The sequence below is a fragment of the Ptychodera flava genome, chromosome 8 (genome assembly GCF_041260155.1).
Source record: "Ptychodera flava strain L36383 chromosome 8, AS_Pfla_20210202, whole genome shotgun sequence".
NCBI lineage: Eukaryota > Metazoa > Hemichordata > Enteropneusta > Ptychoderidae > Ptychodera > Ptychodera flava.
Window position 1 is genome coordinate 45292505 of NC_091935.1, and position 20347 is coordinate 45312851.

Below are 20347 nucleotides of genomic sequence, written 5' to 3' on the forward strand. Positions count from 1 at the left end.
GTAACTAATTCACGGGTATATACATATTATCACACATAATAACAGTTATTAACAGTATTAACAGCTATGAACAGTAGATACAGTGAGTAACAGTAATTCACGGGTATATACATATTATCACTCATAATAACAGTAATTAACAGTATTAACAGCTATGAACAGAAGATACAGTGAGTAACAGTAATTCACGGGTATATACATATCATCACTCATAATAACAGTAATTAACAGTATTAACAGCTATGAACAGTAGATACAGTGAGTAACAGTAATTCACGGGTATATACATATTATCACTCATAATAACAGTAATTAACAGTATTAACAGCTATGAACAGTAGATACAGTAGGTAACAGTAATTCACGGGTATATACATATTATTACTCATAATAACAGTTATTAACAGTATTAACAGCTATGAACAGTAGATACAGTGAGTAACAGTAATTCACGGGTAACTACATATTATCACTCATAATAACAGTAATTAACAGTATTAACAGCTATGAACAGTAGATACAGTAGGTAACAGTAATTCACGGGTATATACATATTATCACTCATAATAACAGTAATTAACAGTATTAACAGCCATGAACAGTAGATACAGTGAGTAACAGTATTTCACGGGTATATACATATTATCACTCATAATAACAGTAATTAACAGTATTAACAGCTATGAACAGTAGATACAGTGAGTAACAGTAATTCACGGGTAACTACATATTATCACTCATAATAACAGTAATTAACAGTATTAACAGCTATGAACAGTAGATACAGTAGGTAACAGTAATTCACAGGTATATACATATTATCACTCATAAAACAGTAATTAACAGTATTAACAGCCATGAACAGTAGATACAGTGAGTAACAGTATTTCACGGGTATATACATATTATCACTCATAATAACAGTAATTAACAGTATTAACAGCTATGAACAGTAGATACAGTGAGTAACAGTATTTCACGGGTATATACATATTATCACTCATAATAACATATTAACAGTATTAACAGTTATGAACAGTAGATACAGTGAGTAACAGTTATTCACGGGTATATACATATTATCACTCATAATAACAGTAATTAACAGTATTAACAGCTATGAACAGTAGATACAGTAGGTAACAGTAATTCACGGGTATATACATATTATTACTCATAATAACAGTAATTAACAGTATTAACAGCTATGAACAGTAGATACAGTGAGTAACAGTAATTCACGGGTAACTACATATTATCACTCATAATAACAGTACTTAACAGTATTAACAGCTATGAACAGTAGATACAGTAGGTAACAGTAATTCACGGGTATATACATATTATCACTCATAATAACAGTAATTAACAGTATTAACAGCTATGAACAGTAGATACAGTAGGTAACAGTAATTCACGGGTATATACATATTATCACTCATAATAACAGTAATTAACAGTATTAACAGCCATGAACAGTAGATACAGTGAGTAACAGTATTCACGGGTATATACATATTATCACTCATAATAACAGTAATTAACAGTATTAACAGCTATGAACAGTAGATACAGTGAGTAACAGTATTTCACGGGTATATACATATTATCACTCATAATAACAGTTATTAACAGTATTAACAGCTATGAACAGTAGATACAGTGAGTAACAGTATTTCACGGGTATATACATATTATCACTCATAATAACAGTAATTAACAGTATTAACAGCAATGAACAGTAGATACAGTGAGTAACAGTAATTCACGGGTATATATATTATCACTCATAATAACAGTAATTAACAGTATTAACAGCTATGAACAGTAGAACAGTAGGTAACAGTAATTCACGGGTATATACATATTATCACTCATAATAACAGTAATTAACAGTATTAACAGCTATGAACAGTATATACAGTGAGTAACAGTAATTCACGGGTATATACATATTATCACTCATAATAACAGTAATTAACAGTATTAACAGCTATGAACAGTAGATACAGTGAGTAACAGTAATTCACGGGTATATACATATTATCACTCATAATAACAGTTATTAACAGTATTAACAGCTATGAACAGTAGATACAGTAGGTAACAGTAATTCACGGGTATATACATATTATCACTCATAATAACAGTAATTAACAGTATTAACAGCTATGAACAGTAGATACAGTGAGTAACAGTAATTCACGGGTATATACATATTATCACACATAATAACAGTTATTAACAGTATTAACAGCTATCAACAGTAGATATAGTGAGTTACAGTAATTCACGGGTATATACATATTATCACTCATAATAACAGTAATTAACAGTATTAACAGCTATGAACAGTAGATACAGTGAGTAACAGTAATTCACGGGTATATACATATTATCACTCATAATAACAGTAATTAACAGTATTAACAGCTATGAACAGTAGATACAGTGAGTAACAGTAATTCACGGTATATACATATTATCACTCATAATAACAGTAATTAACAGTATTAACAGCTATGAACAGTAGATACAGTGAGTAACAGTAATTCAAGGGTATATACATATTATCACTGATAATAACAGTAATAAACAGTATAAACAGCTATGAACAGTAGATACAGTAGGTAACAGTAATTCACGGGTATATACATATTATCACTGAGAATAACAGTAATTAACAGTATAAACAGCTATGAACAGTAAATACAGTGAGTAACAGTAATTCACGGGTATGCATAATAAGAATGCAATAGCGATAGTACATCATTATGTACTGTACAATCATTAATATTAATGAGCATTAATTAACTTATGAGTATTAATGATGATCATTACTATTAATGAAAACACCATCTTGTTACATGTTACATGGAGCCATTACCAATAAATCAGCCAAGCAAGAACGCGTACCTCTGTTTGCATACAGTCTCTATGATTGCAAAGGACACGGGGTCCATTTCCCTCGACAATGCAAGAAATCTACTGACATAATAACACCCCTGTAACATCTTATGAATATTAGCGACACCTATGTGGGGATGGGGACACATGCCACTATTAATCTATGTCTCACGGCAAGTACAGCGTCCATCCAACAGGTCTGCCGAAACCTACATGCGAACGATTTCATCTAACAAAATAAAAGAGGGGGTGTATTTGAGGTGAATTTTGTAAAGAATGTATCGCGAACACACACATATATACGTTATATTGTACGTTTGTGTTCATTGACCCATATATTAGTCACACGTAGCGTTGGTGATAATTCTGACGATCATAGGCGGCCCGTCTGTTTGCCAGTACTTGAAGCTCATTACCATTGGTAATGATTGAATAAGCCAATGAAAGTAGCAGAACGACAGCAACAAGAAGCGTTAGGTTTAATGTAAATGTTTTTCTTAGTCGACTGATCTCTATAAAGGACAGTGTCGTAAACCTCTACACTGCGCATTCTTTCTCGATTAATAGGATCTGGGTTCTATAAAGAAGTATGACTTCGTATACCTCATTTTATGAATGTTTAAAACTGTGAAAGGTCATCAGATCTACCACTTTTATCGTCTGTTGACAACATTTTCCCCAACATAGCTTCAGTTGACCATAACACCAAAAACCTTACGCATATTGCAGTGAGAAGCATTTTCTAACCTGATCCTCTTGCATGCACGTGCACGTCGACCATCGTGCGAACTTGAATCAATAGCAACCCGTTTATACGCCAAGAAAGAGCCCCAAACTGTTTCGCTTTTGACCTACTCAACCAAATTCGATCGTCTGTGTTTGCCGGGTAGCCGGGTTAGTTAGTTTCCACTGTACAAATATGTTGGCTTTTTGTTGTTGTGCGATTACAACTTTAATTTGATATAAGGAGGTCCCATAGTAACAGAAACATCAATATCTATTGAGAGAAATCATAAGACAAAATTTACCAAAGGAAAACACATTCCATTTGGATTAGAGGTGCGTTTGAGAGCCTTACCTTTTTATGTAATATAACATTGATTACGTGTCACATCTGCCTCATGCAGCAAGGTTGGCGTAACATGCACCCGTGTCTGTATTCGTCTTCGCCGTCGATATAGGGCTTTTAAATTGTCTCCTTTGTTGCAGTTTTTAAAGTTGGAGAATTGTTTGAGAAATATTCGTGATGAAATAGGGGCAATTACCTTTTGGTCTCTTAGTTTATTATCGTTGTTTGCATTTTTACTTTATATAAACAAAGAAATACCTAGTTATATTTATTATTAGCTACTATTATTATACTTTAATACTTTATCTTTATTGAAGAAAATTTTAACTTATTTTTGTATCACACTTTATTGCCACAAATGTGATGTAAATCTTATATTTACAAGCAAGCAATAAACATATTATTATTATTATTATTATTATTACCTACATACATACCTGCCTACCTACTTACCTACCTACCTACCTACTTACCTACCTACCTATCTACCTATATACCTACTTGCCTACCTATATACCTACCTATATACCTACCTACCTACATACATACATACATACATACATACATACATACATACATACATACCTATATACCTACCTATATACCTACGTACCTACCTACCTACCTACCTACCTACCTACCTATACACCTACCTACCTACCTATACATACATACGTGTAAATACAAACGCATACACATAGACACACACAGATACACAAAACTCATACACACACTTAGGAAGAAGTAATTCAAACAAATGCACAGCGAATAATTGTAAGGACAGATATTTAAAACAATGGATCAGCGACGATGTAACACTCAAACTGGTTGTGTAACAGCTAGAACTGCACGCAAGGGTATTCCATGTGACCTGCGTGAAATTGCTTCACAAATGAAGCATCAGTAATACTGTTTTAAAACAAAAACAAACAGGAAACAAGTCTCCTTCGTCTTCTCTGTCTCCGTCCTTTCTTTTATCTTACGATCTACGCTCTTGACCCTTGGGTTTGAAAATGAAGCATCCCACCATCCTGATCAAGCGTTGATCGTTTATAAAGGTGTCAAATTGCGAAAACTAGGCATTGTCGACGTGCGTATAGTTTGAAATTTGCAAATTAATGTAGATATGCAAATTATTGCGCACTGCCGAGTTACATGAGGACACACCATGCGCACTTGTTAATACCAGTAGAAGTTTAAAAGATTACATAACAAGGTAAAATTAAGCAAAATCAGTTAAAATTGATTTATTTATCAGTCTATTTGCGAAATGTACCTTTTTATGGAAAATTTATATTTCTATTAAACTTTTAGTCTGCAATCCTTGTTCAATTATTTCCGACTTGAGAGAAATTTCCTATTGGCATTGTCATAAAATGCCATTATCTCTGGCTTCTAGTCGACAAATTGCGTCCGTTTTGAAATTTTATTGAATATTAATGGCCATTAATGTGGAGTTATCTTCATGGGCTGCAGTCACTCTTATAAAGTGGTTATGTGTGGGAGAAGAATTAGTCAAAGTCTGTGAAAAAATACTAATTTAGTGAATGCGTAAGTAGCATCACGGTTGCTTTTCATCTGACCGCGATGAAGTGGAGTTCTCGGGTTGATTACGCTCGATTCGGGAGAAACTTACTATTATGATGTCTTCGGTAGGTGACTTGTTGCCGCACGTTGTGAGTTCGAATCCGATCAAAAATTTACTGATTTTACTACCGATTGGGTTCACTCCACGCATTCGCAAATCCACAATTCAGGGTGGCCATCTTAGACAAGCGTGAAGATGGCACAGGATCGTACTGTGGAATCCCATTTTAGATAAAAGTAACATTAATGCGTTTAAACTTGCTGAAATGACTTTGCTTTCACACAATAAGCGACTTGAACCAAGTCTAGTATTGGAGCTAAAATGTCACCTGATGAAAAATAATATTACTTTTCTTATTGTTGGAGGAGAGATTGACTTGGTTAAAATGCCTGGATTACAATCTGAAACTATCTCAGCGAATAGTCAAATCAGGCGTTGAACAGTTTGCGGGCACGACAATTTTGGAGTCTGCCAGCACATTGGTCGTTTAGAGTCTGCCAGCACATTGGTTCGTTTGGAGTATGCCAGCACATGGTTCGTTTAGAGTCTGCCAGCACATTGGTTCGTTTAGAGTCTACCAGCACATTTCCCTCCTCAAATTCGTCGTTCTCGTAAAAAGCTCATCCAGTTTCTTGTTAAAACAAGAAACGACTGAAACGGTCGTATTTGTCGTATGATAGACTTGTAATTAATGGTAAGAAATATAAATTCAATGCCAACACAAATTTTAGTTCCAATTTAGAGTTGTGGCTAAGCCCCTGTTTGCCAATGTACTCACAGGAAGAAAATTTGCGATCTAGTAGCAACGCTGATTCCAGAAATGTCCATTCTAGTGTGGTATTGAATGCCAGAGGGATGAAAAACATCTCCATGATCTGGAAATCAATCAGTCATGGTAATTTACTGAATTCTCAATAGTCTGTGCATCAGAAACTTGGGCTGAATCACACGAGTTTTTATCACGTTGGTTAGCAACACATAAGTGTTTTTCCAGCGTTTCACGGCGTTTGATCAGGTAAAACACTTATGGTTTAGATTGATTACTGATGGTGTACACGGGAATATTTTGACAATTCTGAGGTCTACGTATAGAAATATCAAATCGTGTATTTTTTATGTTATGGTGGCCTGACTGACTATTTTCATTGTAAGGTTGGGACGAGGAGGCAAGGATGTATGCTGAGTCCCCTTCCTTTCAGTGAACAAGTATGACAATGGGGATTTTTGAGAGCAATGACTTCAATAATATTGGTATTCTTATGTACGAAGATGACGTAGCTGACGTTGCGGATCTGCCCATAAAACTGCCGGAAGAAAACTAAATCAACTTGAATTTTTAATGATTAGTGTATGACAGTGAATTTAGATAAGTATAAAATAATTGTGTTCAGAAATGAGGATATTTGAAGAGGCTACGAAATGTGGTTATATAAGGGGATGACGGATAATGTCGTAAAAAGCACTATAACTATCTTGGTATTCTCCTTTCATCACTATTTTCTTGGTCACTAGTCAAAGAAAGTTTAGATGCCAAGGGAAACAAGGCCCTCTATCAAATACAGGTTGTTCGAAAGAGACTGGGAGGACTTTCTTTGCTTCAAGCGTTTTAACTTTTTGATACAACTGTTGTCCCGGTAATCTGCAGAAATGTGGGGATACGAATATTCTCCTATTATAAAATATATATACAATTTAAGTTCTGTCCCTCTCTTGTAGGTGTCAACACAAGTGTAAATATAGCAGTGGTTCTCAGAGAGCCAGTAAGATTCCCACTTTCTTGTCTGTACATGAAGTGCTGTATTTCTTACCGGCAAAAACTCATTGAAATGAATACCACGTGATAACCACTGGCTTTTCATGAGATGCTGAGAGTCTTGGACTCTTCTGGTATAACTACTTTGGTAACAAAGATAAGAGAATCGTTATACAGATACGGATTTTGTTAGCAGTATGGATTGAGCAACAGATGGGGATTATGTTTTTTTTTGAAATTGTGTAACGAAAGGTTAAAAGATTGTTATAAGCAATAATTGTCAGGACCCTTGTTGTACGCGCGCACCCTGCGTCTATATAGACCGATATCCGATTGCTACTACGTTCAGTGGATCATTTCTTCCATATAAGGGTCAAGTTTAGCAGACCAGTAGTTACATGGGTGTATACTTGCGCAATGGCTTCAGAAGCTGATTAACGTATCTGGAATTTACCCAATTCAAAGGACACTCAGTTCGATCAGCAACTACCTCGAAGGCACTGAGGACTAACTACCCTTAGGCGAGATCATGAAAATAACGAATTGGTCAAAATCCTCAACATTTCACAGGTTTCACTACAAAAAAGTAGAGAATGCAAGTAGCAAAGTGCAAGAGCAAGTTCTGCCATCGCAAAATTGAAGGAACTGCTTTATGATGACATACCTTTCCACTTTGAACATACATAATTATACCTGAATTAGGAATGGGAAATTTGGTAAGTGCGCGAAGCACACGAAATGAAATTAATATTTTATGAATTAACTGAAGTAAAGTATAATTATGGATCCCTCTCTTACAATGTCTGATTGTGCGTGGAAATTTGAACGAGCTGCACGGGGATAGGGCAGGGGTTGCTGGATGGTGATGATATTGTCAGTGTTGATATTTGGACAGTTTGGTGTAGCCATTCACCTGATGTTCTAAGATGAATTATGCATTTCTGGCACAGTTTTTATATCGATGGAAATAAATTGCCGAAATGTTTATGATGGTGTAGTGTGCATTTTTCACCTTTCTTGACATCCTAACCGAGAGGAGAGGAGGAGGATAATAACATTTCTGACTTTGAAGTGCTTGGTCAATAGAGGGCGCTAAAGCGGATTCTTGTAGAATAAGTAACGGTACATGTTACTTATGATTTAATTTCGTGCAGTCTGCGCAGAAATAAAATTTCCAGATTTTCTGAACATTCATGACACTTGCTGTTTTATAATATTTACATAATTTGTTGTCCTTACGACAGATCAAAAGACATCATAACCCTATGTCAGGCGTCAGATGTAACCATTCATTTAGGCAAAGACAATCCCCCGCATTACATGGTGACGGCAAAACCCTCATTGGGGAGATATTAGAGTGCGTATTAAAGTAAAATGCGCCTCGAGTCCTTTTTGATGTACCACTTCTAGGGACTCATTTTAAAACTCTTTGAGTCAGAAACATTTTTAATGTCTTACTTTTTCGAAAAAGCGAAAATTTGATTTTCCTTCACAGCCTCGGAGTTCAAAGAGTTATTGGGGGGTCATTTTGAATTTCAAATATCGGTGAATGTCAAGTTGTTTGTTTCTCTCGCACCAAAATTTGCACAGTGACCTTTGATTTTCACTCTTCGTCGGCTGAGAGAATGATTGAAAGTTTTATTGAATAAAGTTTGAGCAAATATTTAAGTCTTTCATTTTCGAAGAGAGTCACTACCCTAACGAATTAATATCAGGGGTTCAGGATGGCCTTTCTTGAACTGTAAATACAAAACTGAATGTCTCATCAGGTAAATATGTTACCTTGATATGTAAATGATTATTACACCGTTTTCTATGTCATAAGTTGATACAAAATCGTTATTATAACAATCCACTGATACTTTTAATGACTTTTCACTGAGAAGAAAACAGCATCATTAAAAACTTGACGTTCTGTCATGAAAGGGTCAACCATCTTTATTTTTGCACATACAATTGTAATTTGTACTTGCAATTAAGAGTTTGATTTAGAATTTAAATTTACCATATAGGCCCTACGCATAAACTGAGCCAAAGTTTAATTATGATATTATTGTGACACTAAACTGAACTGTTTGTTCTTAATTCCATTAGAATCTGATATGTGACAATAATATCTTACAACCTTGTACGCAAAATGCTGATACTCTTCACGCATAACCTGAAATCAATCAATTTGGTGTCAATTCGTCTCATTTTGACTAACTGTTTGTGTATATTTGCTGACACCTAACCTTCTGAATCAAATGTATGAGTTCACTGTCATATCAGTTGCATCACTGAGCTCTGGAGGTTTGATCTCCAGTGTTTTCCTCTCGTCTTGTTTTTTTTCTATCGATCGATCGATCGATTTATCTATTTATCTATCTCTCTATCTATAGCACCTAATATCCAAAGTAAACAATACTCAGTAATGATTTCAGTGATAATTAAATACTCTCTGAAAGATGTACATTTAAGCATCTTTTGAAAGCGTTGACATTGGGAGCAGTTTTTATGTCCAAGGGTAAAGAGTTGCACATGACAGGAGCTGCTGAGGAGAATGAGCGTTAACCGCAGGAAGTCAGATTCCATCTGGGTGTGTGAAGAAGGGTATGTGATGAACAAAGTGGTGCGATTCTAAGTTCCTGAGATATTGTAGAGAGTTCACTGAGGGTCTTGTAAGTGATGAGCAGAAGCTTGAACACAATACCATGAGGTATGGGAGGTCGTCCGATTTCGATTTCTTAGTTTTAAGGAGCCGTCATTATATACGGCCTTTGGGTCGGAGGAATGTGAGAAGGGTCTCTCAAAAAATTGAAAACTCCTAAGGGAGCTGCTCAAAATGTGGAAAGGAAGAAGGGGTCGTTCAATTTTCGGTGCAAAATGAATCAAAACACCTCTCAAACTGCACCATTGCACACATCAATTTCTCAAAATTTTCTATGCGAGAAGGGGACACCCCCTCTCATGCTCTCTCCCTTGGCGTGTTCTAGATTGCACCAGACTGCAACATCATTTTCTCAAAATGTTTCGCGCAAGCTACGGGGCACCCCTCTGACACTTTCCCCCTCAGCCTCTCATGTGTTTTCTCAATGTACTTTAAAATTCTGCCCAGTCAAATATCCTAGTGAAAACCCTGTCATGATACCCATCCAAATTAAACAGTATTATATAGTTGGATATTGGCTTTATGTATGTATTTTGTTGTCACTTTTAATTTCATTTTGTTTGTTTCACCATTTTCAACCGTCATGAGATAACCGACAATAATCTAGCAGTGTACATCAGGATTTGAAAGGTCTTTACTGTTGCTTTTTTTTGTAAATTTTACTGGTATTTAACTCTTCTAAGTAGGGGTGTCAGTAAAGAAGGGAAAATTCATGGTGCATATAAGAGAAGAGCGTGCACTGTAGCTGGAGGTGACACTGTCGGTTTCCGCGTTTTGTTACAGTGCGCATCATTCTGCGCATCAAAAATTGTCGTTCATAGCTAAGTTAACTGTACATTCAGAATTGTCGATAAAACCGACGTGCAGAGTTACACGGAACGCCTGGGTCCAGGCTCTGATAAACAATACTCTTCTGCAGATGGACAGTAAGTACACTTGATGTTTTAATAGCAGGAAATGCGTATACGAATATTGGGGGAAATTAATTTAAAGCAACACTTTCAACGACTTTATACACATCCACCTTTTAAGATCGTAATTGTGTCCCTCGGTCCGGGTGTGTCCCATGAGCTTTCTCCGCTGAGGTTTGTTTTAAAAGAAGGGTGATCACGCACGAGGTGAGTTTTGTGTTCAGATAAAGCATTTAACGATGTTAGGCAAAGATCAACTCCCGATGGTTGAAGAGCAACCGGAAAGGAACCCTTCTAAAGCTCGAGCATTCAATAAAATTTATATTAGGCCTACTGAAAGTTTTCGATATCTATTCTCGCCGCTCCAGACAGCAACAAATCACTACCCTGTCATTAAGTTTCTATCAAGCGTTAACTTATGGGCTGTTAGGTTTCCGAATTAAAAAATACAACCGCGCAATATTATTCTGACCCAGCGTAACAGCACAGTCTCAAGTGTCACTATCACCGAATACTGTCTCACAGAACAGCTACATGAATCTTGCCTATCGCGACTTTTGTTTTCTGCACCATCGTTACCATTGACAACATGTTTTGTAATCCGTATTTTAACTCAATTCCTTTAAGTAGATACATTTTTCTTCTGGGTCGTGAGTCAAAAAGATTTTCCTTTTTTGTTGCTTCGTAGACCTTAAGGATCTATATTAAGTTCGACTTCCAGACTAAGTTCAGTTGTCAATTTTGATGTCTTGAAGAAACAATGTTCGTCTCGTTGTGTTTTTGTGCTTTGGGGAACGTTGAGTTATTATGGCCGCGGGTTGGCCGGCAAATTCTTCTTGCGCCTCCATCAAATCAATCGAACGTTAACCCCTACGAACACAAATAAATTTTTGTGTCTCTTCAGAAGCTGATAAAAATTAACAGACGTGTTGTTGACGTGTAATATTGTGTTAAAAGTAATACTGCTACAAACGCTGATTCATGAAAAAAACTCTCTCTCTCGAATACTGAAGCATGTGTACAAACAGAGACACAGACAGATAGACACATCCATTTGTGTATTATGTAGAATGTGTATGTTTGTAAATGATTGTATGTGTGTGCCGCTACCTTGTGTTCTATGCGCTACCGATTTGGAGCATATTTTGAATGGGAAACATATCCGCTACCTCATAATGGTTTCAATATATGTAGAGATACTTTAATCGTAAATGAAATGGTATACGAGATTTTGTTTCGATGTTTTTAACAATGCTGAGCTCATGGGATTCGATCCAGAGAACTTATTTTACGCGGAAGCACTTCAAACTAGAATAAACTTTTTCGTGGTGCCATGGACGTCATAGTCTTCATTTTCTATACAGTTTCTTGTCGAAATCGCGTCTGATCGATTCAAGAGCTGATTGGATCTTTGATACAGCCGGCAAACTAGTATTAATCGCTAACAAAACAACTGAGAAATTCATCTGTTAATTCGTCATGGTATGGATTTACATGACTGATTCAGATATCAATGTAATGAGGCCTCCAGTGTAAATGAGTTTGTGTACAGTATGATGTAATCCTACCAGTCAGATTCATTTTTAAAAAGCCAACTGGTTGCATGTAGTATTGCAAGCAAATTTAACCTTCATTTCACGTAACCACTTCTATCATTTACCACTGGTGACTTATTTATTTGTGAAGTTATTCTAAGATATGAATCCGCGCCTAAATAACTGATACATTGCCTGTGTAAAACAATACTTGAAAACGAGAAAGATGTCTTATTTTTGTTAATGTAGAAGCCGAATTTTCGAGAGATTTCAGAGTTTCAAGAGAATTTTATCTAGTCACGATGTGTAAAGGTGACTTTTTTGTGTACGAAGTTAAGGGAAAATTTGTATTGCGGAGATTATTTTATATGAGATATTTTGACGATGCATTTGTTGAAGCAGCGGTGCATGCTGATACATTCTTGATTTGAGCATTCAAAGAATGCATATTACGATGTTGTGATTTAAGTTGCCTATTCTTTTCAGTAAGTAAGGTCATGGAATTGTTTTGTTATGTTCTTCTATTCTTTGTTTCTGAAGTTTCAAAAAGGGAAAGAAAGAGATGTGTGAGAGTTTATTATCATTATGCCCCCAATGGGAAGCCATGAAAAAGGACGGTAATATCTAATCTCTGAAACTGATTTGAGAAATCGGCGATTATCCCACTCCGCCTTTTATAATGACGAAATTGCACAATAAATTTGTAGGAAAATTTTAATATAAGAATCAATGATATTGTAATAATTTGAAGACGATGTAATGATGACGAAGTAAGGAAAATGAAAACAAAAATACATTTATTTTCTTCAGAGTTTGCGAGGATGGTCATGCCATTTAAAACTCGATCGAAACAAGGTATCACCCTGTAATATATTATTTTTCGGGTTTTTTTCCAAGACTTTACAAGTTAAGATAGTGTGTGATATTTTGCTTTCTTTAGACTTTGTAATGTCAATTGATTATGAATTACAATGCGGGACGCACTGCTTGACACACGGGGAGTGTTATACGAAGGTAGTTAATTTCACACCAAGCTTCATGCACCAGATGGTCATCGACACGAGTAAAATTATGAATTCAACCAAAAAGAGCTCAATTATAACTCGATTTGCATTCAAAAATGGATATTGGTGGTAAAAAAAACAACAAACAAGCTAATTCCGTTTTACGGGGATGTTTTCGAATTTTGGACGCAATGTGTTTGAATGATATTAAAATAATCAAAACGCTTAAAGTATACAGTCACCTGTAATCTAAATATACCTAAATATATGGTCAAAGACGAGGTGTTCCTTGGTATTCAAATGCCCATGTGATGGCGCCGTTTTTAAAAAGCGGCCACCCGCTTAAAATCTGTGATTGGTTAGATTTTCTCTTTCCATGGTAACTGTGGCAAAATTGGAACAGGTGACAATATACCTTCAACACATAAATGAAGGAACATGAGAATTTCACGTGCCGGGTTTGTAACGTTCAACAGTGACGTTGAAATAATTATTATTTCTGACGTGTAAATTGAAGTTCAAGAGTTGTATCGATATATTTGATTGGATGTATTATTTTATTTTAATTCATATCTATCGGGTGATCAAAACCACACCTTTTGTGTGTTGTATAAGCTGAGAAAGTAGTTTTTCCATTTATTGGTATGGAAACAATATTTCGGTAATATGGGGAGCAGGAGCAGCATTCCTCACGGCGAAGGAGAAGCAGTCACACATCCGCCTTCCTTCTCTTCAATTGTAAAACCTCTTTCAACGAAGATCTCACCTGTATGAGTGTATTTATAGCAGCAGTAGGCAAAGAAAAATTTGAAGGCGACTTAACTCACAAGATATTTTGCCAGGTATTCGCGTGTACTGCATTTACCTTATGAATCGACATAATTTCATTCTTGAATCTACGGTATTTTAGTAAGGGACACTCACGTAATGTTCGTTAAGACATACTGTAACAATGATGATGTTAATGGCGTTGAATATTGTCAGACTTTGCAATACCACCACAAACAACTTTTCTGATTATCCCACTTTCTGTGTCAGTTACCGTTTGAAGTCCTGATTCGATGGTCAAGTTCATGTTGCGATCGATTTTGTTTTTCATCACGTTGCTTATTCTTTTGTAGAATGTAGCTTTATCGTATCTCACTGTCAGAAGATGGCGAGTTGGAGACTCAAGAACCGTGTTGTGCCCTTAAGCAATGGCGGCCATGGCACTTTATCCCTAGTTGCTCCATAGGGTTGTGGATAGTTTTGTACAGACCCCGCGATTCGCGTTCTTCCGTGTCAAACAGTTGGCTGGAGCACGCGCGCGCCCTTCAAAGACGCGACGCGAATCCCAGCTGGCAGCGCGTCCTCTCACAGCTGCAAGGCGTAGCTTTCGAATGCAGGCCCATCGCGGCGCGCACCAAACAAGGCACAGCGACTGTGGAGAGTCTAGGTTGTGGGTTATAGGTACCTCATCCTGTAATTAGGCTTTCATTTGATAGATAATGGATTGAAATAATGAATGAATGAATGAATGAATCAATCAATCAATCAATGAATTACTCAATAAGTGAAATGACTTTGCAGAAAATGATGCCGATGACATGACTTCATAGGTATATGCAAAATCTCTAATGCCACTTCATAGTTCAAAACAAAATTTTTAAACTATGGCTGTTATAAAGAACTTGCTCTCAGTCTTATAAACAAACTTACTTATGCTGCCTGGTCACATAGCGTGGCACTTGAGGAAAGGGGGGGGAAGTTTTGTTCAAAGGAAATCTATCACTGTGTTGATTATGTCTTTACATCAACCACTTAAACTGTTGGAAAGTGGAAGCCAAACTTACAGAATGGTATTGCATGTTGAAACACCCACTATTCAAATTGTCAACACATTGTCCACAGGCGTAAAGTGCACAGTCATTGATGATGCTTGAGTTGCAGTTCAGACTAGAATTCACTGGTCAGCAATAATGATGCAGTCTACACATGTACAGACTGAGTTGACAAGCTGAATACTGTGTCTGCCAATATGCTTAGTGGAGCAGAACAAGAATCTGTAGTTGACACATGAAATAAAAATAGAGAAATAATACTAAAATTTACAGCTACTGGTCATGTAACTTAAATGGATGTTGTAATTTAAGAGGACAACCTGATTCTGGTCATGTTAAAAGTTTCATAAAATGTAATGTGTAAGAGTAGAAATGATAAAGATGACCTATGGAGAACTTTGAGTCATACTTATGAATGAGGTCAGTATTATAGATTTTGACATGGTATGTAAATCACTGAAGACAAAAGAGCATTGATTTCCTTTAATCATAGGGTTTTGTGATTTCAAACATAGAGGAGACATGTTCTTGCCATCAGATAACTTATTTGATATAGTTATGGCTACAGACACTTCTGTAGGAATATCTCATGTCTATGCATATTAAATGAAGCAAAGAAGTATTACTTCAAGCCAAAATTTGAGTCAAAATTAAGAAACTTTGCCATTTTAATACACAAAAATGTTAATGATACAATCCTCCCATTAGCATATTTCAGTTTTTGAATCTCAAGAACAAAAGTTCAAGGTTACACAGCATGCTGACACAAAAGTAAATCAGATATGAACAAATCTGGTACTACTGTAAAAGTTACTCTTGACAACTACAGGTAACCACTAAGTCTTATTTCACAAAAATCACAAAAAAGACCCAAGTATTAAAAAGAACATGGAGACAAAATATACATACCAAAATTTCAAAGATCTGGTTGATAATTATTTTTGTTGAAGCTATTGTCTAGGGGATAACACAAACATCATATAGAACTCAATCACACTGCATACTGGTAATAATCAAATAGTGAAAACAAAACACTTTACAAAATGACTTGCTATTGCTGTGTTACTGTAATATTGTGTTCAGTTTTCAAAAGAAATTTAAAACTTGCACCCTCTTGATAATATAAGCATTAAAGGTGATCCAGTCACTTGCTACATCATAGCTGCAAACAATAGAACGCGCACTCTATGATGTGCGCTTCCACTGTACGGGACCGTGCTCACTGTAATAATTACACCATGGTTTTGATGGAAACTTATATCGTCATACAACTTATTGTCAGAGCTTTTAGCATGAAAGCGGATGTTGTTAGTGATGATTGAATGATCATTTTTATTAAATGCTTGAATGTTGATATATTTACAAAGTATTTAAAACTTCTAAAAAAATAATTTGAAAGGACATATTTCTTATCAAATTATGATTGTTCCCATTTCACAGGGAGGCGGTGATGGTAAGTGATGTAGCATTGAAAATAGGTTGGTGACACTGTATTTTTATTTGATGCATATGTGCAATATCTGAAAATAAGTTATGTGAAAATAAACAAAATTGTTGGATTGGAAATCTAAATAATTCTGCAAAGTATGGATAAGGCGTGGTCATTACATTTAAATTTGCAACAGCTTTAACTGTTGTTGTTGGAAGGCCTGAGAAGTGATAAATACAATTTTTATGCACATTTTCAGCGGAAAAATTGCTAAATTTTCATTTATCATTCGATGTGGTTCACATGTAAATAAAACAGTACAGCATTTCAAGAAAGGAACTGAAAGTAAATATACCGGGATGGGCAACACTTACAGGAGATTCATAATTTCTGTAATACGAATGGGATAAAGTGGGTGTATTTCAAATCCTTCTAGCTGCCAAATTAATCTGGTGACATATTGATTTTTTGTCGTAATCTCATCCTCACATATAAGTCTTACTGTTAGAGAAAAATAACAAAAATTGTTAGTCAAAAATTTAGAGGCTCGATTACCCTTAAGTACCCATGCAAATTAAAGCATCCAAGTTGTCATGTGTGAATGTAGAAGCTTGTACACATGTATGCAAAAAATCATTTTTATCTGAAAACCTATCTGAAAACCAAATAGTTGAACACAGCCATTGATGGCTTCAATTTTTTAAACCTTCCACATCTTTCTAATCACTTTGATTCATAAATCTTTGTCTGGTCTCTATCTGCACCAAAACAGCTTCCCTTTCTTCCATTGTCATTGCAGCAAACATCTCGGCAATGTGTTACTGTGACATTATCTACTGAGTAAGTCTGCTTATGGAGGCCTTGTGTGTGACTTGTGAATTACACATTGCACGTATGCACCCAACAACCAATTTATTTGCCTGTCATGAAACTGTTACCTGTTCTCTTGCAATAAATAGTGAAAACAAATACTTTACAGAATGACTTGCTATTGTAGTATTACGGTAATATTCTGTTCACTTTTCAAAAAAAATACTGTAACAAAACATTTCACCCTCTTGATAACATATGCATTAAAGCCCCGATGGCTGCCAATTTTATGCATAACTTCAAGATTTTATTTTCAAACCAAAGTTCGTTCGTGTAAATGTGCTGACTGAAGTACATGTATAAGTATCGCTGCTCACTGATTTGGACCTTGCCTATGCGTTTTAATTGTTTAAAATAAACTTGTGCCGCACTCATAAAATTGCGCCCCCATGGAAAAGTATGAAAAATGCAGTATTTCCTGCACATGCATATCGTTATCATAAAGGAAACAAGCATGGTGCTATTTACTTGAATGCACAATGGCCAACATTTTGTTGTTGTAATCTTTATTTTCTCTGTCACATGTTTACTTTTTGAAAATGGCGGGAAATCTAAAATGATGTTAAATCATTTGAATTTACATGCCACTTTTGACACTTACGACAGTGTTATATACTGTATACCGTTTTATTTTTGCGAACGATTTATTTTTGCGATATTCGCGATTGCAAAAAATCGCGAACTTTTGACGTCGCAGACATAATAACATGCTCACTGCTCCAATGTACCACACTCCCTCAATACAATAGAATTACGGATGTGTATACTCGAACAGTACAAATGGCGGCTCACTATCGAAAAATCGAAAAATAAAGTTCACTTTCAAAGTTCTCAAATCTTTAAATTTCAATACTGTCAATGACTGAAACTATCGATGACTTCTCAAAACCTTCAGTGATTGCACCACGATCATTTCGGAGCTTATCGAACGCTGACAAAAACCAGCTCGCATGAAGGGGTTTCAGTGTTGACAAACGGAGATCTTATCTTAAACGGAGATGTTATCACCTCGGGAATGCAGTGGAAAGTGAAATATTCTTGTCAAAACCTCGGCTTATATGCCATTTTTTCGTTTGATCTCCCGAAATTTACATTGAGAACAAAAGATTTACATTCAGAACTAAAGAGTTCTCAAAGTGTGAAACGGCCATGTGTTATAGAAACTATGTGGGTCCTCCCCTCAAGTGCCCATGATAAAGATACCCTTTTTTTCAATAGGTGTAAATAAAAGGGAGACGTTAACACATCGTTTTTTTTTCAAAAGCTTTTATTTTCATGACGATGACAAGGCTAATCGGTGATCGCAAGGTGTCCATGACAAGTCTGTTTCTTTATGTTCGTGATCGCTGTAATAACACCTTGGCGTGAACAAAGGTATCCAATTCACGTTGTTTGTTTCCTGTTAGTTTTACCGCAATCTGTGAGACTTCCTGTAAACGCAAACTTAAAACGCCGCAGAGTGCTACCCTTTTACAAAATCGCCAAAAAAAAATATTCGCAAAAAAATACGGTATACAGTACTTTTTCAGTCTCTAATGGGTGTTATTCAAAGAAAATTTTGGAAAACTGGGAATATATTGAGATCGGTTTATTATACATTTGCAGCTATTGGAGCTTTAAGTAACCATGCAAATTAAAGTATCTAAGTTGTCATGTATGAATAAAGAACCTTGTATATACAAATAATCATTTCATCTGAAAACCTAATAGCTGTACACAACAACTGATGGCTTCAAGTTTTTCGAACTTTTACATCTTTCTAATCACTTTGATTCATAAGTCTTTGTTTGGTCCCTTTTCTGAAACCGAACAGCTTCTCTTTCTACCTCTGTCATTGAAGCAATGTGTTACTATGCCACTGTCTGCAGGGCAAGTCTGCATACAGAGGCCATGGGTGAGATGTGAGACTCAAACATTGCGCCTAACAACCAATCTATTTCAGTGTCATGAAATTTGTAACTGTTCTCTTGGTATCGCTTTTTAAAGTACAAACTTAAGTAGGCTCCTTTGCAACTAGTGTGACGTAAAGAATTCACAGTTCATCAAAAAATACCTGACAGATTGTGAACAATTTTCAAGTTGTCTCTTGGGCTACAAGTCTCTTGAAATCAGTATTGATAACAAATGCAATGGCAAATGAAAAATTGGCATTTACTGGCCTGATTAAATTGACAGCATGTGTAGAAATTTCATTGAGTGAGCCATAATTTACAGGCTAGTTGTTCTGATCATATAAGCTCTCATATCCATAACTAAAACCACTAGCTTTAGGCTATGTATGGTGTGTGTATAATATGCAACCTGTATATACATATATATTTCTTCATATGAACACCTTTACAACCATGTACATCCATCCATTCATAGAATTTAGAATTGACGGATACAGGCCCTGAGAGAACGTTTAGTACCAAAATGTAAATTGTACTACCTGATCATTGTTATTGGTGTTAATTTGAGAAACAGAAATAATACCTATCTGTTTTTGAAATTAACGTGTTCAAGTAAAACCCTAGGGCAGAAATTATTGCAACATTCCTGTATCTGAAGTACATCAACATTTTAAAATTGGTTAAACTGATTCAGTGGATGAAGTTAAGTCTCCATGGCAACAAAAAACATACTCAAAATGTTAATATCCGAAAGATGACCAGCAATTCTATACAAAAAAGTTTTCCATATCGAAAAATTCATGAATCACTAAATACCACATAATATCAATTTCATGGATAGACATGGTGCTTTCTGAAAATCGTATGAACCAATATTGCAAATTACAGCTAAGTGTAAATATCTTTGACATGGTTTCAC